Raw genomic sequence first — 22,788 nt, forward strand, 5'->3', positions numbered from 1 at the left:
GAAACCTTTCTGTCACATGGCCTTCTTGGATATGTGAACATTGCAATTCTAACCAATAAAATCTTAGATTACTTTTGAGTAAGAGGAAAGTCAGTTATGTTACTGCTTACCTTAAAAAGTCTAAGAGGAAAATTAGTTCAAACTTCTGTATTCAGCATAAAGAATTGATAAGAATGGTAGGAACATTTTACTTGATTAATTAGAATTAATTTTCTAAATCTCATTCCCAAGAGTCTCTATTCAAAGCTTTTCAGATATGTAAGTTCAGGTAAGATACAGAAACTCTAAATATATATTAGCATTTCTTTATGATAATTTTTGTCCTATAGTTATTATTGACTCAGTATGAATACATGGTTGTTAATAATATTTAATGAAAATTTATGGCTAATAATCCACATCCAAATAAAAGAGTTTATGCTAATTTTCCAACACCTCACCAGAAAAAAAAATTGGGCTCACCTCTTTTAATAATAGCCTACACAAATTTTTTATATTTTTTAATTTGTACTTATTAGTTATACATGATAGTAGAATGTATTTTGACATATTATATGTATATGGAGTATAATTTCTCTTTCTTCTCATTGTACATGATGTAGAATTATATTGGTTATGTAATCATATATGCACATAGGATAGTAATGTTCAATTCATTCCACTAACTTCCTATTCCCATTCCCCCTCCCTTCCCTTTATTCCCATTTGTCTAATCCAAAGTACTTCTATTCTTCCCTATGCCCCTCTTATTGTGAGTTGGAATCCACATACCAGAGAAAGCATTTAGCCTTTGGTTTTTTGGGATTAGCTTATTTCACTTAGTATGATAATCTCCAGTTCCATCCAATTACTGGCAAATGTGGGTAATTTCATTCTTTTACGTGGCTGAGTAATGTTCCCTTGTGTATATGTACCTCATTTTCTTTATTCGTTCATCTGTTGAAGGACACCTCATTGATTCCATAGCTTAGCTATTGTCAATTGAGCTGCTATAAACAATGATGTGACCGTGTCACTATAGTATGCTAATTTTACAAATTGGACATGACCAAAGTAAAGCTATTGATTTTTATCCTACCCCTACTTCAACAGTCTTCTTCACCTCACTAAGTAGTAACAACATCATCCTGTTGCTTTAGCTTACAATTTAGAATTTATCCTTGATTCCTCTACTTCCATGTGAATACACATAGAACCCTTTAGCAATTTATATCAACAATCTTCTAAACATATATTCTTGAAACACCTACCTCTGCTTAGGCAACAGTTACCTTAGAATAAATTTTATGTCACTTTAATTGTATTAACTTGTGATCGTTCTGTCTGTGCCTGCCCTTGTCTTTCTAGGATACATTTTCCATCAAACACTGGAATAACCTGCTATAAATGTATACTGAACTCAACTTCTTACAACCTTCCAAAAGTATTCCCATTGAATAAAAGTTCAAACTCCTTGCATTATTCTTTCTTCACTGAGTTCATTTTCCATTAGATTTGTTTTTCTTTTTCCACTACCTCAGCTATAATGGCTTCTTATCAGTTTTTTATTTACTGCTTCTCACTCTTATGATTCTTGGATTGGTTGCTTGCACAGAATACTTTTCCAAAGTGATGATTGTACTGTTAACTTTTCTTGTTCTTCAGAGTATTCACTGAAATATTTACTTTTAAAGAAAGGCCTTCTCAACTGCCTTCTTCAAAAAACCAACCTGTTAGTCACAATGAGAAAACTGCATTATACTTCCACACATTGAACAAATGTCTACGTTTGTTTTCTACCTTTTGTCTGAATTGTTTTCTGTTTCATCTGGAGGCTCTTAATTGTAACCCAAGTCTCAGATTTATCAAATAATTATTGGACAAAAGAATGGATTAAAGACATAGACAAACAAAAACAACTTGCTGTTATCCAATTTAGTTTAAGTAAATTGATTATTCAAAATTTCAATTTAAGGATACAAAAAAACCATGGAATTATGTAGGTGATTACCACAAAAATTATGGTCTGGGAATGGGAAAATCATGTATGCCCACTAATCATTGGCTAGATCTCAGTGATAAGACTACGCATCGCTTCAGGATAGGTTTAAATACATCTTTGTGATTCAGGAAGGAGAAATAAAGTATCAAATTAACTAAGGAATTCAATTCAGGAATTTCACCTTCCCAGAAAAACATCAATATATCCTTTACGACATAGGGTAGAAATCAGTTTCTTAGTTGGCATTCTCCGGAAATAAGAGGAGTATACAAGATATTTCTTTGAGAGGGATCCAAAGAAATATCAGAATGAAGGAAAGAAGGACTGTGCAGAGGGAAAAGAGGGGTGGGAGGGTTGGGGGGAGGGGAAAAATAAAATAAACATCATTACCCTATGTAAATGTAAAAAAAAAAAAATACTCATGGAAAGCAAATGCAATCCAGAATTAGACAAGAAAAAAAATAAATAAATAAATAAAAAAAAAGAAAGGTTAATGAAGAGAAATTCTTAAAGTCAGTTTTTAACAAAGTTACTACTGTATGTAAATGACCGAGTTCTGCAGGACACTAAGGCCCATTTGCAGTATTTAAGGACTTCCTCCTGGTCATGAAAAGTTCATCAATATTTGACTACTAGTCCAAATAAGAAAAATAGACTTTGCCAGTAAAAGAAAATTTCCTGGTGATGAAATGCAGATGCTGGCAGTTGGTAAGTCAGGCCAGTGTGCAGAGAAATCATGAGGACCAAAAGAACATAGACAGTGAGAGCCTCTGCTTCAGTTGGCATCCTTCATTGTTTAACATTCCATCCTGAGATGAAACCAAGCACCTAAATAAGGAGTAGGGCAAAGAGTGCTCCATTTTGCACTATTTCTCTCTGTTCCTCTCTGTGTGGATCTACTTTCTTGGCTGCCAATGTCTCCTGACTTTCTTCTCAAATCCCTCATTAAAGACGAAGCACTGTGACAGATCTGATATAGAAATACTTCTCTTATTAAGTTATGTAGAACTCCAACCTTGCATGATAACCAAGGTTTTTGCTCCCAAGCTCAAAAAATGATATTTATGTCCTCTTGAGCTGGTGATGGGAAGTAGAGAAATGTTATGCTTGAGATATGAGATGTCCCTCTAAAACTCATGTGTGAGAAAATGCAAGATTTATAGGTGAAGTGATTGACTTAAGGGAGTTTTAGTCAACATTTTCACTGCTGTGACTAAATGATCTGACCAGCACAATTATAGAGGAGGAAAGATTTATTTGAGAGCTCACGGTGTCAGAGGTCTTAGTCCATAGAAGGTCGGCTGCATTCCTCAGGGCTCAAGGTGAAGCAGAATCTCATGGTGGAAGAGAATGGAGGGGAAAGCAGCTGGCATCATCAGGAAGCAGAGAAAGTGTCTACTATCCAGATACAAAATATATACCCCAAAGCCACACCCCAATTCCAGTCTCCTCTAGTCACACCCTAGAACTTCAATTAATCCCATCAGGGATTAATTCATTGATTGGGTTAAGACTCTTACAACCCAATCATTTCACCTCTGAACCTTGCATTGTCTCACATGTGAGCTTCTGGGAGACACCTCACATCTAAATCATAACAGGGAGCCTTAACATAATCAGTGAATTAACCCTCTGATAGGGATTAACTGAGTGGTAATGGAAGGCAGGTAGAGTGTGGCTAGAAGAGGTAAGTCATTGTGGGTGAGCTGTTGGGGTATATATTGTATATCTGGCAAGTAGAGTCTTTCTCTGTTTCCTGGTACTATGTCTCCATCTAATTTCCTCCACACTCTTCCACCATGATGTTCTGCCTCCCTGGAGCCCCAAGGAATGGAGCTGGCTATCTATAGACTGAGATCTCTGAAACTGTGAGCCCCCAAATAAACTTTTCCTTCTCTATTGTTCTTGTCAGGTCTTTTGAACACAAAATCAAAAAAGCTGACTAAAACAAGAAGGGAGGGAAAAGTAAAAAAGGACATAGTAATAGTACCTTTATACAGGTGGCTAGTGAAAGATCATCAATTTTTTTTCAAGATCTTGCTGATTGACAAAGGATCACTATAAGCATTCTTGAATACAATTTAAGCTGAAGAAAGGTGATATAGTATATGTATACAGAAAAAATTGTGTTTTATTGTTTAGTGGATTCTTCAATTTTTTTTTCTCTTACCATTTATTAAATATGAATATGGCTAAAGTCCAAAATATAATATCTAACACAAAAAATAAACAATAGCCTGGCATGGTAGCACACACTTGTAATCCCAGCAGCTCAAGAGACCGAGGCATCAGGATCCCAAGTTCAAAGCCAGCCTCATCAGTTTAGTGAGGCCCTAAGCAATTTAGAGAGACCCTGTATCAAAATAAAAAGAAAAAGGGACTGGGGAATGTGACTCATTAGTTAAGCACCTCAGAGTTCAATCCCTGGTACCAAAAAATAATATATATAATAAATAATATATATAATAAATAATACAATATATATTATATATATTAATAATATAATATATATAATAATATATATTATAAAATATATATATATATATAACCAGTAGCCAGATTACATGCATGAAGTTATCTATCTTATAACTGTGATGTATTATAGTAGTATATAATGTAGTATATAATGTATATAAATATATATAAAATCATATATACAATATTTTGTATATGTAATGAATATAGAGTGAATAATTATCTAATATTTAAAAATGTTTCATTAATACAGGAGAGTTCAAGAGTTCATCTTAAATTTTTCAACTCAAAGCTAATAATTTGGTACTGTTAGTTTTTGAAGCTAAAACACAACTTTCAGTTCTACTAATTAGGCTCTTTGAAAATTCTTGCCTCCAAGCTAACAGCTTGTTTTCTTCCATCATATCCTGCAAACTAAATACTTCTTGTTGCAATCAAGCTTTAAAGTTACATGGCTTCAGGCAAGATTGTTAAGTAAGATTCAAAACAAAGTCTGTTAAGCAATGATGGAAAAAAAGTTCAATTCAACTTGCTCAAAACAAAACTCTAAGGACCATGAAAATTAATATTGAAAGAGGTTCACTTTATAATATTTGGGAGAAGCTAGCTTTACATTTAATTAGGCATAGATTATTTTACTTAAACTTAAGACATCTTAAAGTCATTTTCCTTTTAAATGTAATAATAATGTCTTCAAATATTTGAGTGACAAGAATGTGATGTTTATATTTATACTGACAATTATTTTTCTTAATTTAAATATAATGTAACTTAGAATACTTCATCTACTAAACTTAAACTATTATTAAATTTTGTATACTTTATAATTTTGAAAAATTATGATTTTGATTTCTTGTTCTAATCTTAATATGAATTTGTTACATTTTCCAAACGGTCATTTGAGATATTATGTATAATGTTTTTTTTTTTAAATCCAATACAATTATCCTTCCTTCTGACATCTGACATATGCATCACTGTGTTAAAAAGAACAAAGACTTAGCCCCTGTGCATAGTGGCATCCTGCCAGTATATTTCAGCATTTCAAACAAAAAATAATGTCAGTTATAACATTACAATTGGCAAATATATTCAGTATGACACTTGAATTGAAAAATATAAAACCAATTTTGTACATGGTGTAGAATAATTCTGGTGGTTTCTTTGGAAGAAGAACATGGGAGAGTAGGGAGTTAGGGAAAAGTGGGAAATTACTAACTGAAGTAGAATTCCATTCATGTATGATTATGTAGACATGAACCCAAATACTTTGTATGACTATTAAACTCTAATAAAAATATAAAAACTAAGAGTAATTCTCATGGGTTAAACAACTGAACAGACAAATTAATGTATTGAAATAAAGAATTTTGTTTTTTCTCTATCCCTATTTATAGGAGAGTTAGATGCTTCAAATGCTTCTTCATATTCAAATAGGACAAATGCAAAAGATGGAAACTTTTCCTTACAAAGAAAAACTACTTCAACAAAAGAAATAGTGTATAGTTGTGATAATTTATTTATTTATTTATTTATTTTTGTACACATAACTGGGTAGTGTGGTCACACAGAGTGTTTTCTGGAGGAGATTAAAATTTAAGTGAGTGAATGTTTAGTAAAATAGATAGTTTTCTACAATGCAAATTGGCATAATTAAATCAGGTAAAGACTATAATGGAATAATGACTGACCTCACTCCAGAAGGTGGAAACTCTGCTTGCTGAATTTCTTTATACTTCAACTGAAACATTGGTTCCCTACTCAATCTCCAACCTGTCTAGCTTGCACATTTTAGAATTCCAGCCTCCATAATTGTGTGACTCAATTCCTTAAAGCAGATTTCTTCCCATTCCCGTTATGGTTTAGATACACAATGTCCTCAAAAACTCATGTGTGAGACAATTCAAGAAAGTTTAGAGGTGAAGTAATTGGGTTATGAGAGCCTTAACTGAATCAGGGTATTAATACCCTGATAAGGATTAATTGGATGTTAACTGTAGGCAGGTAGGATGTGGCTGGTAGGTTCCTACAGGCATACCTTAGGAGTATGTATTTTGTTCTTGTTGAGCAGAGCTCTCTCTGCTTCCTGGTGCCATGTTCCCAGCTGCTTTCCTTTGCCACATTCTTCTGCCATGAAGTTCTGCCTTCCCTTGGAGCTTGAGGAATGGAGTCAGTCATGTATGGACTGAGACCTCAAACTTTAAACCCTAAAATAAAAACTTTCTCCTCTAAAATTGTTCTCCTCAGTTCTTTTGGTCACAGAAGTGAAAAAGCTGAAATTGCTCTTCATTTCTCTCTCTCTCTCTCTCTCTCTCTCTCTCTCTCTCTCTCTCTCTATATATATATATATATATATACACACACACCCACACACATATATATGTATATATATGTAATATGATGTGTCAATAAGATGTGCATATATATATATGTTCTGTTTCTCTGAATAAACCTGAATAATATATTATTTTAATAATAATAGCAAATATTAATTATTTGATATCTGCCACAAGGTTTTCATCAAGTTTTCCATGCATTAACATAATTCACAAACTCATCCTACGAAATAAGTTCTGCAGTATTACTCATTTTTAACAATGAACACCATAAGAAGAATGAAAGATATTTCAGTGAATAATGAGAACTGACAATGATATTCACACTAAATTGAATGTAGAAGTTGCCTTTCCCCAACTTAGGTCCTTTATCTTATTTAGAAAGTTTAATGCATTTAAATTTAATATTATTATTGACAGAGATGGTTTTAGATTCACTGTTTTTTGTTGTTTTCCATTTTTAAAATTCTGTTCCTCTGTTGCTCCTTCTCTTTTTCTTCTAGATAAATAAGAGATATTGCATCTTAACTACTCTGTTAAATTTTAAGCCATATGTACATACTTTATTTTCTGTGATTAATTTAGGCATATTCTATGCAGTGTTAATCTATTGAGTATTTTACTACCTACTTCACTTAAAATTTAAGAAACTTTTAGTAATACAATTTCCTTTAACATCCTGTCTTTTGTGTAGTTATTGTCATATATATTAGTATCATATTCACATACATTATAAAAATAACAATGTGGTATAGTGATTTTTAATTTGTCACAACAACTGCTCTTCTTTACTCTCAAAGATTTGAATTTTCACCTATTTTTTTCTTCTGCCTGAAAAACTTCCTTATAAGTAACTTACAGTGTACAAATCTGCCAGGAATAATTTTTACTGTTAAGAGTTACACGACAATGTTTGTATTTTATCTTTATCTTTGCAAAGTCATTTTATTGGATATATAATGCTGAGGTTTTTCCTTGTAGTTTAGGAATAGACTATTTTAATATTTTTAATTTCTAACACCCATTGTTCTGATTAGAAGTCAGGCTCCTTGGTATGACTATTCCTTTATGTAGAATGTGTATTCGTGCATGTGCTTGTGTGTGTGTATTCACACAAACATGTACACACACACTTCTTCTTGGCAATGTAAAAAAGTTTATTGATTTTTCTGCTTTGAGTAATTAGACTATGATTAACTCAGGTATATTTTTTCACTTGTGGTTTTTCCTCCTTGAGTTGGGCTAAGATTCTTAGATCTATAAACTAAAATATTTTAAGTCAAATTTGAGAAATAGTCAATATTTGGCTCAGATATTTTTTCTGTTCTATTATCAGTCCTATTCTGGAATACTCAGAAGCATTCTTTCTGTCCTCTGCTCTGTGTCTTTAATAAGTTATATGATTAGTTTTTTCATTGCTAATATTTCCTATTATTCATTAATTACAGTCATATTTATTTTCAAGTGGTTGAATACACATTTGATATACTCTAATATTCTTGTCTAATATTCTAATACTCTAATATTCCTGTCTTGTAATTTTAACATTGCAAGACAATGCTTAATTTTAACTCTAGGTTGCTTAAGATACATTAATATTCCCATTTTTTCCAAGCCTATTATTTTTTAATTTTATTTTTAACCATGATATTGTGATTAATAACATGTTCGGTCATCTTTTCCTGTATTGTGTTGATTTCCATGCTAATAAGTTTTTATCTTGGCTAGATTTAAATTCAAAATTAAATTATCCCTCTCAGTGGACAGCAGACACAATCTTCATTTAGTTCAAGATGTCTACCGACTCCTTGGATTCTCTCTAAATGTATAGTTTATAAAGTTAGTCAAGGATTTGGGTAACTTACGTAATACTTTTGCTTTTCCATCTTAGCTTCTTTCTTTTATGATTTTTATCTTTACCTTTCAGCTTTGGTTGCAATTCAAACTACTATATTTTTCTATACTTGGAATAAAACCATGACATTCTGCTTGAATATACAACTCTCTCTGACATCAGTAGTTTAGGAAACACTCTCAAATAGGAATTCTCATAAACATAAATCTCAATCTCTTCTTCATGAGTGTATTTCTTTTCTGTTTTTGGCTCAGTTCTTTTTTCTTTATTTACAAATGCTAACACATAACTTTCTTTGTAAATAATTTTCCACAGTTTAGACTTGTTTTATAGAAAAAGTTATGTGCATTAGCTTTCCATTGCTGGACAAAATGCCTGAGATAATCAACTTAAAAAGAGGAAAGATGTATTTTGACTCACAGTTTCAGAGGTTCCAGAATGTGGTTATTTTGCTCCCTTGCCTTGGAGCTTGTGGTGAGTCAAACATCACGGTAAAACAAAGTTGCTTATTGCAATGTGGACAGGAGGGATAAAGGAAAGGGCCAGAGTCCCAATATACCCTGAAAGGGCATGCTCCCAATGACCTAACTTATTCCACTGGACCCCACCAGTTTTCTGTAACACCATAGAATGGAATCCAAGGCTTTAGCATATAAACTTTTAGAGAAAACTTCAGATCCAAACTCTGAACACTTGGCCTGTTAAAACCTACTTATTTATTGTCTGAAAGAGAAATAAGATATTTTGATATGGCCAAATGATATTCTTTTCATTTGCATTACTTTACCTCAAACTAAATTTTAGGTTATTTAGAGTCAAACCCATAAGATAAAGTAGATAAGAAGCAACACACTTTTTTGCGACAGTGTATCTTCAAGTATAATCTCTTGGAAACAGTGTATTTGGGCATGGAAATTCTTTGGTTTAACTTGATCAAAATACCCACCACCCAATAAAACACTGTTACAGGATGCGTATTAGTGCATGTAATTTCAGGTATCTGAAATGGACAGCTTCAAAATTGCTAATGGAAAATCTGAGAGACTGTGTCACCCAGAATAAAATAAAGAGGCATTATTTCTACCTAAGTAATCCTACCTACTCTCAGTTACTGAAACCATGCAGTATAGTATTCTCATACTTTTTTCCCTTGAGAATCATACTAACTGAACACATGGCTTTTTTAACTTTGAAAATTCAAATTTCAGTATCTGAAAATCACTTGTTTAAAATTTAACTCTTCAATTTCCTCACTCTTTCTATAAAATATTTGTATTTTCAGTAAAATCCATAGATAGAATATCATTTCCCACCTAAAAAAATCACACACTTATTTCCTCTTATTTCATACTTATTTGTATCTTTAAACCACATAACACCCAGAATTACATTTTTAATGGAACATTGGATATAATATCTTTCTTTAAAAAGTTATGCAAAGATGTCTGTTTTACTTCATTCTTAGCAATTACCAATATAATTCAGTTTTGAATTAACACTTATCCCAGTCCTCAAACAAAATTGAATAAAAACTGGTCTAATGCCTTTGTATTTCTTATCTAGTAACATGTTTTTAAACTAAAACCAAAATATTCTAAAAGTATTTTAATTATATTATTTTTTACTGTTCACCTTTATACTTTCATTAAATATGGAAATATAAGAATTTATTTGTGTGTTGATAAAATTTAACAAACTTACTGATGAGTTAGATAAATAAAAAAGTAAGAATAATTAAAATACTCAAAACCATGTATTTTGCTAGAATCACAAATACAGGTACCAAGATGAAATTGAATAGTTAAGTCTTATTTGAATTAATAACCATTTTAATACAATGTCCCATAGACCTTTTTTATCATTTGCCATATGTTATATAATTACATAAATGTTAGTGTATGATGTGAATATGCTGCAAATTAACAACATTTCTTGTTTCTGGAGAGAAAATGAGAAATTAATTTGGCAAATGTCAAGTTCAGTTCATGTCAAGATGTTTTTTGTGTCATGATCCATCATGAAAAATTAAACAGATATGTTCTACTAAATAGATCAATTTGGGGCAGCAGCTGTGGCTCACATTCTTTCATTTGGTAGATTCATTCCACCTGACTTCAGAGAAATTGCTGAGACGATGTTTTCATAGTATGAATATGTTTTTATTTCCTCCATCCAATTCAGTTAGAATTGGTTGAGCAAAAGAGAGTTTTGTTATATTACAGATCTTCAGTTGAAAATAACTGCCACAGTAGCTTTATTAATGCATCAGAAACAAGAAAGTAAGTGAAAATTAAAACCACATACATGTAAGGTTTATTTTAATGTAAGATGGGATAAGTGTAAGTTTCATGAATTAGTCTGAATGAGTCATAAATTAACATTTTTAAAACTCACAAGGTAAGTGGGTTTCAGAAGTATGCACTGTATTACATGGTGTTGTAAACCACATACATTAAAACTGATTCATGGATGGGGAAGCAGTTTGTCATGACTCATAGCCAATAGGCATTTTAAGTGTATTGTTTTGGTTCCCTGTTGAATAAAATGTAGCCCATATTTTTCATCATTTTCCACTTTGTCTCCATAGCTAGACTTTTATGTCAGTTCTCTGGTATAAAATTATTTTCCATGGTAAGGTCATCTTTAATTTTTTTTTTTTACCTAAAATATATTTTTAAACAATAAGTTTATATTTTAGGAAAAATATCACTATGAACTTAAAAACTTTTAATTATTCTGAACTCTTCTTGAAAATTTCACAACCTTTATAAGCCTTGCATATCATCAAAGTTTTCAAGTCCTTAGTCATTTTGCCTGCCAGATATTTCATAAGAAGTTGATTGTAACTAATTTAAGACAATTTCCACATCTACATGTGTGTCAGGTACTGAACTAATTATTTTACATAGGTTATCATTTTTAATGGTCATAATAAGTTTTATTGTCCTTAACATGTACATTTGTTATGGTTTGGATTTGAGATGTCCCCAAAAACTCATGTGTAAGACAATTTAAGAAGGCTTAGAGGTGAAATGATTGGGTTATAAGAACCTAAACCCAATCTTTGAATTAAATTTCTGATAGAGATTAACTGAGTATTAACAAAAGGTTAATTAAAACAACATTAAAAGCAGATAATGAAATATTAGTAGTTTGATCATGTTATATATATTTTTTATTAACTCACAGAATGAGTTCATCTATTCAATAACTTGTGTTCTTCATCTTTGTGAGAAAATTGACTTGATAGTAACCCCCATATCCTTTTCAGTTGTGACTACAGTGAGGGATATGCAATAGTCTTCTAATATCTAGAACAATATATTCTGATCTTTATTCTAAATGTATATAATAATTAGTTCTCTTGTTATCTGCCATTGAATGTGGCATGGAATTCAGATCTAAAATCACAAGTGCAAATATTTCCAGTTGTTTCTTTTTAGTTTATCACAAAGTTTTACTCAAAGTGAAATTATATATAAAAATTAAATTATTATTATTACCATGTGTTGGTGTATATTCAGAAAACAGTTAAATAAAATCCTTTAAAAAATCATTTCTAAAACTCTAGGGACCCCAAATTCTTTTTAGGGAATTTGCCTACATTTTAAAGCTTCAGTGATCCAGATGATCTCTTAGGGGAATTCAACCTATGATTTAGTCCAAAGACAACACAGTATTTTCCTCAGAGACTATATTTTTGTATAAAATTGTTTAAAATAGAGAAATATCATATCCATTTACAAATATATAGTTAAGACTGTTCTTCAATGTTAGAAATACCTATATTTTACCAAACGTGTCTTTGTTTTGATTGTTATGTTTTAACACATAAACTTATGAATTTACCACTAAAATATAAATTTAATAGTGGCATGGGATATTTTATGATAGTTTCTATAAAATACTCAAAATAGGCTGTCCAATTAATTTATGACAATGAAAGATCCAACAGGCATTAAGACTAACACAGACTATTTTCCTGGGGAGCAGGCAGGAATCCACAGAGAGAAAGATTATAGAATATTATGCTAAAAAAATAGGAGTTTGTTTGTCTTCCTTCTTCCAAACAAACCTAGAGAACCTCTCCTGAAATACTTGAAATTCTTAATGTCACAGCTGAAAATTAAACATTACCTCAATGGCTCCATAATTTCCCAAAGGCCACATATTGGACAATAGACAAGTATTTAGAAAGAGGACTGCAGTGAATAGGACTACTGCTTCTTAGGTGCACTACTAAGAAGTAACGGTTCAAAATCAGAACATTCTCTATATATTCCACCATCAGTAGGGGAAAAGAAAAGTTTATAAATACTGCCATTATTCATAAATGTATTCATAATTGCATTATGAATAATGTCTTAATTGTTTTCTACTAAAATTTTTAAATTATTAAAATTGCATGAAATGATATTAAAATCATAGAACACAAGTTTCTATATGGATTAGTTCAAAGAAAAAAATGTATGACTATTAAAAGTAGTCTAAGAAAATTTAAATCTAGCTTTTCTATCTTTTGAAGAGTTCAATACCTGAGGTGGTTTTCACAATGGTCTTAAATTGAAGCCAAGATTATTTCAGTACTAAAAAGGAAATCAGGGTTGGGCATAATATCTTTCACTAAGGTCTTCCCTTGCAGTCCTTAAACCCATTAACTGTTTCCTAGGTACTGAGTGGACTTAAAAGTGTGACATTAATATCAAAAAACTACCATTGTTCTCTGCAACTGATTTAAAGAGAGCAAACAAGATCCATCACCTCTCTGTGACAAACATGGAAATTTCCCTAATCCTTACTTTGCCTTTCTGTGGACCTGCATTAGTTACTTAGAGTTATAATAGCACAAAACCGCAAATTTAATGGCTCAAAATAACAGGCACTTACTCTCAAAGTTGTAGAGGCCAGAAGTCAGTAATAATGATGTTGGTAGAATTAGGTTTCCTATAAAGGATCACAAGGGAAAATCCTTCTTTCACCTCCTCTACATCTTAGTGACTTCTGAAATTTCTTGGTCTGTGGAACTTAATTCTAATCTCTGTGTCTACCTTCACATGATTTTCTTCCTTGTGTTTCTGTGTCTCCTTTTCTGTGTGAGGATATCTTTTACGAACTTAGTTAGGGCCCAGCTTAATCTAACAGTATGATCTCAATTTGCTGTTTCTCATAATCATGTCTGTAAAATTCTATATCCAAATGGACATGTATTTTGGGAGGATGCTTTTCAAACAACTGCATGTATTCGGCTTTCTGTATCCATCCCTTTAATTTATAACAAAATATGCAAAATATATTCACCTCACAATTTCTTAAAACTTAAAAAATTCCAGCATCAACTCTAACTAAAAAAATCTCACCTAAAAATAACTTTTAAAATCCAAATCACATTATCTAAACCATCTGAATTAAGTATGGGTAATTCTCTGGATATGATCCAGTATGGTGAGAATTATTACCTACCTATAGACCTATGATATCAGAAAAGAAGCTATCTGCTTCCAAAATACAATGTTGAGACCTAGAGATGATAGACATCCCTCTTCCCCAAAACAGAGACTGAAAGAAAGAAATGGTTCACCAGATTCAAAGAAGTCTGAAATTGAGAAAATTAGCTTAGGTTTTAAGTCTGAGAATGATCCTCTGTACTATTTTTAATTTTTTTTTTTTTTTTTTTTTTTTTTTTTTTTTTGCATCAGGAATTGAACTCAGGGACACTCAACCACTGAACCACCTCCTCAGCCCTATTTTGTATGTTATTTAGAGACACGGTCTCACTGAGATGATTAGTACCTCACGTTTGCTGGGGCTGGCTTTGAAATCATGATCCTCCTGCCTCAGCCTCATGAGCCACTGGGATTACAGAGCTGTGCCATGGCAACCAGCACTCTTCTCGATTACTGTGTTTTTATTACTGCATCACAACTATACATAATAATGACACTTATTGTGACATATTCATATATGCTATATTTTGGTTATTAAATTGATTGCATTATGTATTTGGTTTTGTTAAAGAAATATCACTCATAAAGAATTCAGAGGAAGAAGAAGAAGAGGAAGAGAAAGAAGCAGAATCATCACTATCATCATCATCTGACTTTAATCCTCTGATTTAAAGCTCTGCCTTCTGGATTAACAGTGGTGAATCTTCCCTCTAAGCATAAAGCTATGCCATCTAAGTGATCCTCTTTTTGTTTGGAGTTTAGCACTGTATGTGGTTCCAGTTTGAAGGACTGGGGAATGCTTCATTTTCAAAGGACCATAAGAGGCTGTGCTTGGCAAATTTGCACAAGAAAACAAATTGTTAAAGGATGAAATAGTCCAGATGCTTACAATGTGGGCACCATGTTCCAGAAGGTAGGAAAACGGTGGAGATAAAAATGGAATAAAGGGATTATGTATCTAGATAATGTCATGCAGTAGGGTAATCCTGAACTCCCTGTCTTTTGGTCAGAGAGCTCTAAATAGCAGGTGCAGCACTTTGAGACCTTAACTCATTAATGGGCAATAGCTGCTATGTGAGCTTTCCTGGGATATTCAAATCAGTAGGCTCTCAGTGATACAAAATCTGCTTGTTTGGGGGCTATTTTTAAAACAATTTGATGTTGAAAAAATTGTATTTGCCCTAATGGTCTTTGAACTAATAGGTCTTAGGCAGCAGTAAAGTAGTAAACAATTAAGGGGTCAGTCAATACACAGTGGCCATATGTTACTTGTGTTTATACCAACCATATCAGTTAGGTTTCTCTAGAAGAAGAACAGAACCAACAGTGTAGGAAAATATATGATTATTTATTATATTGATTTACATGATCAGCTGGATAGTTTCAGTGGTCGTCTGAAGGCTGGCGAAACAAAGAAGCCAATAGCTGCTCATGGCAAGAAACTGGAGCTTTAGAACCAGAGAGACCAACGATGCAGCCCCAGTCCAAGACGGAAGACCTGAGAACTCCTGAAGGATCATTAATCACAGTCAATATTGGAAGCTGGAACAATGTCCTTGGCCAGGGAGTGGAGGAAGCAATGGACAAACCTGCTGAAGAATAGATCTTGCATCTTTGGGAGCTTCCTCCTTCTTTGTCCTTTTGTTCCATCTGGGCCTATTGTACTGCACCATTCACATTCAGGGTGGTCCTCCCCTTAGTTTGCTATCCCACATGCCAATCAACTCTGGAAACATCCTTCTCAGTAAATCCATAAATCTTTGAATTCTAGGCATCTCTTAATCCAATCAAGTTGATGTAGATTAGCCATCACTCCAAGCACATGTTTGTAACCAAGTAGCTCTTAGTGGTACACCCTTTTGGTCCATCCCTAAAATGTTTAAATTCCTGGTCATCAAGCTTCCTCAGGTTGATTTTGTTGGACTTTATTTCATCAAAATTAGATAAGGCAGAATCAACAGATGCCTCAGTGGATCAATTGTGTTTCAGATGCATTTTTTTCTGTCCCCATTATTTAATAGCAACTTCATTACCTACTTCCTGAAATTCTACCAGGAAATCACCCTGTCCACTGACTGCTAATTTTTTGGTACAATGAGGTTCCTAGAATGACCAGGTAGAGACAGTAGCTCAAAGTTCAGTGACTAGAGATGGTTGATTGGTTATCTCTTTAAGAACCAAGTATACTAAGCCATAAGATTATGATTTATGGGAAGATGGAACACATATCCTCCAAATGGGTCCTGGGTATTTTGGAACCTGGGTTACTCCTAATCAAACTATATTCCTGGAGCAATCCATATAAAGTGCCTTTTCTTTTTTTAAGACAGATAACATATACTTGATGAAGACAATACAACTTCATTGACACTTATGTACATGCTTGCCTATTAACTGAACTTCCAAAAGGTCATTATATCATTATGAGGCTGGAATTTTCCAAGTAGTATATGATATTACAAAGTCAATTGATTCCTTGTCTGTTTCCTGCAACAACTCTTTTCCTGTGTATTGGGTTCTTTTGTTTGTTCCTGTTTTCTGAGAAATCTCATGCTACTGGAGCAAACATTTGCACCTCAGAGTGCTAGCTGAGGTTCTGTAGGAAAAATGATATGCCAAATATGTGTCACTCACACAAGATAAATCATTATCTCCTCCATGCAAATAATCACTGAAAACCACTTATAGTCAGGTAGTGCTGAACATTTATCCATGTTGATAGATGGAAAATGGGACTCCATGTAGCCATGCTGATGGAGGGAAAGGAGGACACCATTTAACCTTGGTTGCATGAACCCATGATCTTTCACCCACAAATATTTTCCATCCCTACTCCCATGTCTACCTTGTTTCAGAACACATTGTACTCTGTGAGTGGGGAAAGAATGACAGAAGTTGTCTAACATCAGTTAGTCAAGTCACTGTATTGACTTGGGTTTCTTCTGTGTTGAATGTTCTATAATAGATGTTAACATGTGATACAAATATCAGGTTTACTGCACTTTTCACATGATCATGTGTATGTTTATCTGTAGACCTCTTAGTTGCTAAAATTTAATTTTTTTTTTTCTTTCAGGTCACTCATCTGTGGGCCAAGTCATTCATCACTGATCATGAGTCAGTGTACAGTCTTACCTAATGTCACTTCTGTTTATATACCAAGTGGATGACCACATGCACTGCTTGGAATTGTGCCCATTATGTGGATTTTTCTGACTGCTCTTTCAGATGCATAACTAAATTAAGCCGTTTTGGACTAGTAGTTCATTTTTTAATCTGCATCCAAAAGGGCAACCAGTTTGGGTATGAGTCAAGCTCATCCTTTTCCCTCCCTTTATCAACTAGTCATAAAGAACTTCCCCAAGTGAGAGTAAACGTGACCTGACACAAATAATGTAGTGTACTGAACAACTGGTTTAGGGAGATAAAATCTTCCATGAATCACTCACGCTCTGGAATGTTCTCCTGGATATGTCAAGAATGCAAGGCAATGACCACTCTTCGCTTGTGGCTTTCCTCATGGTTACTTTTGCAACAACAATAACAACAAAAGCCCTTGAAAGCTGAGGTAATATTTCTTCTTGAACAGAAACTGGCTTTGCTTTGAAAGAGTTGAATACCCCCATCAGTATTTCTGCACTGTGATACTGAATGTAGTCACAGTCTGCATCTGCTGCTTCTGCGTAGGCCCTCCTGGACTTGTGGGGATAAGGATGTCAGTGCTAACATAGATTTCATGTTGCTAGTTGTGCAATGAATACTAAAGTCCTTTTTCTCTGTGTAAGAATCTCATATTTTCTGTCAGCATCCAAGAGTAACAGGCTAACAGATGAGGTGGTGAGTAGTGTAAAGTCCCAATCCCTGTCACTTGTTCATACATCCTATGTTTACTCTCTCTGCTGATGATTAATTCTGGGTGTGTGAGTTCTGTCAGTTAGATGATTACTGGTCCCAGCAAGCTTTACAACAATTTGTTGGTCTGCATCACTAATCATTTGATAGGAACTCTGACTTCATGGTCACTTTATTTCTCATAATTAGGTGTCCTGTTTGGATCAGGACCTAGCTGCATACAGGTGTCATTAGTCAAATAGGGTTTACATCTTTGGCATAAATAATTTGGAGCTATTCCAAAACCTAAAGGACAATGAATGTGTTGTGTGTGTGCACGTGCACACACAGTCACTGTTGGATAACAAGTTTTTAAAATTTCTTTATGAAAGATACACATCAGACAATTTAGAACTTTAAAGTCTTTACAATCGTGTTGATCAGCATTTTGGAAATCTCCTGAGGCTTCCCTGATTCATTAGGATATAGAGAAACTAGCAAGTTATGGAATCAATGAAACTTAACTGCAAAAATTTCAGTAGTGCTCTCCAGGGGTTCTCTGATTGATATGTATATCTCACCTCAATCTTATTGAAAAGCAGAAACCTGTATGAATTCATTTTCATAATAAAGAAAAATTTTCTTCAACACAGACTCTACTGTTTCATCAATATAATGAGGATTTCTAACTTTGATTTCTGCAAGTGGTATATTCTAGTATCTTTTTTTTTTTCTTTACGAATCTACTTTTAATTCACCTCTCATACATGACCTAAAAAGTGATACATTTTTCTTTTGAACTTATTTTCTATTCACACTTTCAAGTCAAGATGACAAATATTAAAGGTTACACTAGTTCTAGTATGAAAAGGAGCATTCAATGTTAAGATGGAATGAATAAAACACAAAAAAATTAAAACCTGAAGATATTAGAGGACTCCAGATAATAAATTAAAAGTTCTAGAAAAGGCAAACTAATACATAATGACAGAAAGCAGATTAATGACTGGGAATGTGAAAGGAATAGTAAGAGGGAAGTGGAAATTTTGGGGGAATATTAGGTATGTACCTTGCTTTGATTGTGCTGAGATTTTCACATATATATACATCCTTTTGTAACTACATATTATTATTCAAAATGTTCAGCTTGTTTTTAAACAAGGCATATCAATTATAATTTTTAAAAATAAAGTTAAAAAACTATGAAACTTTTAAGAACTCAAATTCTTTTTCCCCTCAGAATCCATAAATCAAGAGATAAGAATTTCAAGGATGAGATGAGCTGTATCTTGCTAAGTTAAAAAAGAAGTACCAGGAGATAAGCGCAGCTTTATTCCATATGCTCTATGGAAAATTAAAGGGATGGCATGTAAGAATGGTTATGTAGATTCAGATCACACAGAAAATTCTAAAATAGATACATAGGAAAGAGCAATGTTAAATTTCAAGTTCTACCTGAAACTGATCATTAATGAATTGGCAATACTTACTTGTCTGCCTAATACGTTTTGAAAAAGTTTTAACTGATAAGATACATTTTAAAAAGTCAAAGAGTGTGCATATACATAAAAGTTGACTATTTATTATTTCACAATAATTAGTGTTTATTTTGTGCCAGGAAATGTTTTAGGCATATTGAATATAGTAAAAAGAATTAACCTTAACTCTATAAAATCTAACATTATTTTGATTATGCATCTAACAAGACAGACATATTTCATTTCAATTCATATTATATCTCTTAAATATTTCACTGTTCTGCCTCTGTAATTTTTAAATTGAAAACCAATATACATATTGAAAGTTTAGTTCATCACTATTAAATGAGTGTTGGTATCACTTTGGTTGCTGCACCAAAACCAACTCAGTAATTAAAATATTTTGTAGTGATATTTTCTGAGGAATATCTCAGTCTTATGTTTCTGCAGCTAACTGAAGATTGATTTTGAAATTAACTGAATATTTATATGTCTGATCTTTCATACCATTATAGTGTTTTTCATAACATTTTAAGGAAAAGTCACTTTGCCTTATCTGATCCTCTTTTATACTTCCAGAATCTTTGTATCCTTAAAAGTTAATTATATCTTGGTTATCTGGTTGTCCTCTCTCTGATGTATATTTCACATTGTCCTAAGGAAATCAGTTTTAATATAAAAAGACAAAACAAAAATATATTGTAACATGAACATAATTACTTTTATATATACAACCATATTATTTCTATGCTTATTTGATATATTTTATTTTCTGCAACTTGTAGATAAGTATGTATTTCATTTGAATCTTTTGCTACTTTCTCAAATATGACTTGGGAAATTTTTCAATGGAAGAGCATAGAATTTTCTTTTATTTACATTGATCATTTGCACAAATACTTAAAACAAGATTTATAACATGTTACCAAGGAAGAAACTTGTTACCTGCTTTCCTATAAGTTAGTCAGTTCATATCTCACCTTTGTCTCGTGTTATGCTTAGGATAGAGAACCTAAATTCCCTCTGCACTTGTAGACTCCATCCATACTGAAAAGTGAATGGCACATTGCCTCCATGATCAATTTTCAGGTTTTCTGTGAATAAACATTTCCTATGATTTTCTATTATTCAACTAGATCTTAATGCAAATACCAATCTCCTGAAAATAAAATATGTGGAAACGTATTTGCCTGAAAATATAGTTATGTAATCATTGTGGTATGTTTGCGAAAACTGCCATCATGTTCTTGCTTATGATTGTAATGTGACTCTGAAAAACCTTACCTAAAGGGTGGACATTATTCCTCTACCCTTTGAGACCAGGCTCGACACTGTAATTTTCTTTGGCCAAGTGACAGTAGAAAACGTAATGGAGCTGAGCATAGTAGCACATGCCTGCCATCCCACTCAGAGTGTGAGGAAGAGGAGCTCAGATTCAAGGCAGTCTCACTAATTTAATGAGACCCTGTTTCAAAATAAGAATAAAAAGCGTGGATAAAAATAAAAAAACTCAGTGGCAAAGCACACCTTGGTCAATCTCCTCTACCTAAAATTAAATAGAAATAGTTTAACTGGCTCAATTATCGGAGTTTTACATTCTTGCGACTCAGTTTCTCCCATCACTATGTAAAGAAGCCCTAGCTATCGTGCTGGAAGATGAGCTTACAAAGAGGAGGACACCTGAGGTTTTTGGTCATCTTAATGTCTTTAGTTTGAGGTTCCACTTAATAGCTGAGCTGAGCCCAGACCAGAAAGAACATCTAATGAAGCTCATGCAAAATCAGAATCTAGGTTTGTGGGCTACTAAGCTGTTGTTCTTTTTAAATGTTGTGTTCTGGTATTTTGATAGGTAACAATGCTAACTGAGTAAGTTAGAGTAACTTAATTTAAAAATAGCACTCATTTTGTAATATCCTTACAATGACTTTTCCTAGATTCCTTCCTTATAATAACTACAGAAAATTTCAAAATTTGAAGAATTATGATGAAGTGTTGTAAGAGTAAAAAAAAATCTTACAATACCAAGAACTGTAAGTAAGAGAGATACCACTATCAGATAAAATGATCGATTTGGACTTTGCTCATTATCTTTACCTTTCTTCTGTACTTAAATCCATTTAAAATATAAATAGAGAAAAAGGATAAACCTGAAGGAAAAATATTTGGGAAAGAAAGTCTGTGAAGTTATTGACAGATGGACAGCAGATGGATGTGATAGCAAACTCAAAAAAGCCAAATATTAATTGCCAATAGAAGGGGATGTAAATGAAAAGTATACCAATAAGTGCCACATAACCAAGGACAGTTTCAGACTTAGAAAGTACAATACAATAGATCTGGTTGAGGTGGAATGTAATAAAGAAAGCAGGAGTGTTCAAAATTAAACCATCAACACACCGAGTTGTCTTTCAGTGTCCAATCTATCTGTAGGAATAAACTGACTCAAAACTGAAGAAGATAGAAGCTTTATTACATAAAGAAATTGAAACTCAAATGAAACTTTCACTGAAACAAGGGATACAGAAAAAGGGTAAGGAGGAAAATACTTTCTCAAAGATAGAATTGCACAATAAAAAAATTTCCGCCACAGTGAAGAGGAAGAATCACAGGAACTTACGTTGTCAGAAGAAGAAATAAGAGGGAGAAGAAAAGAAGAAAGGAGAAGGAAGAGAGGAGAAGAAATAATTTTTAGTGATTGTTGTTATAACTAAAATACCCATGATTGCAAAACTTATCATCATTTCAGCAATTCTCTCTTAAAGAAGGAGTTTCCATTATTTAATGAAAACCTTTGTCTTAATATAAATTTTGGAACCCAAATCAAGAATAATAAATTCAAAGAAAATTATCTTTCACACACATGCACAGAGAGAAAGACAAGCTCAAATAAGAGAACAAACCAACCAAACAAGGAATTGAAAACAGAAAGTTATAAGTGTAAATATATATATATATATATATATATATATGTATATATGTATATGTACAGATGTATCATATATATGACAGACACTATTGAAACTGATTAGAAAGATATGATCTAAAAGTACCAGCCAAAAGGTGGAAGGGGGATATTTAATAAGCCTCCAAAGTTCCATAAATAATTTGAAGGAAAAGTCAAGCATACTTGCTAATACAAAAATACAAAAAAATTCAAAACTAGTAAAAAAGATGAAAATCTGAATTTCATTGTATGATTACTTAATATTCCCCAAAGTAAAGCCTATAAAATCAAAATTGATAGATTCAAAGAAATAATATAATTTTCCCCAGAAAAATTTTGTTTTTATTTTATGTTTTAAATTAAAAACATCTGGCTTATGAAGGGATGGGAGGAAGAGGAGCCATACCAAGTCCCATCTAAATAAAATTTCAGAACTCCATTTTC

At 32.7% G+C, this 22,788-nt stretch overlaps 1 long non-coding RNA gene across 1 annotated transcript in view; it reads left to right on the top strand.

Annotated features, from left to right (window-relative positions):
- The window catches only part of LOC124994873 (uncharacterized), a 51,241-nt gene extending 32,676 nt beyond the window's left edge, over positions 1-18,565 (top strand). Inside the window, exon 3 of the long non-coding RNA XR_007110565.1 lies at positions 17,168-18,565. This is a non-coding gene — a long non-coding RNA (uncharacterized LOC124994873). The remainder of the gene's footprint in view (positions 1-17,167) is intronic.
- Positions 18,566-22,788: the final 4,223 nt, after the last annotated feature.

Source organism: Sciurus carolinensis, chromosome 10, assembly GCF_902686445.1.
Source record: "Sciurus carolinensis chromosome 10, mSciCar1.2, whole genome shotgun sequence".
In the NCBI taxonomy this organism is placed as follows: Eukaryota; Metazoa; Chordata; class Mammalia; order Rodentia; family Sciuridae; genus Sciurus; species Sciurus carolinensis.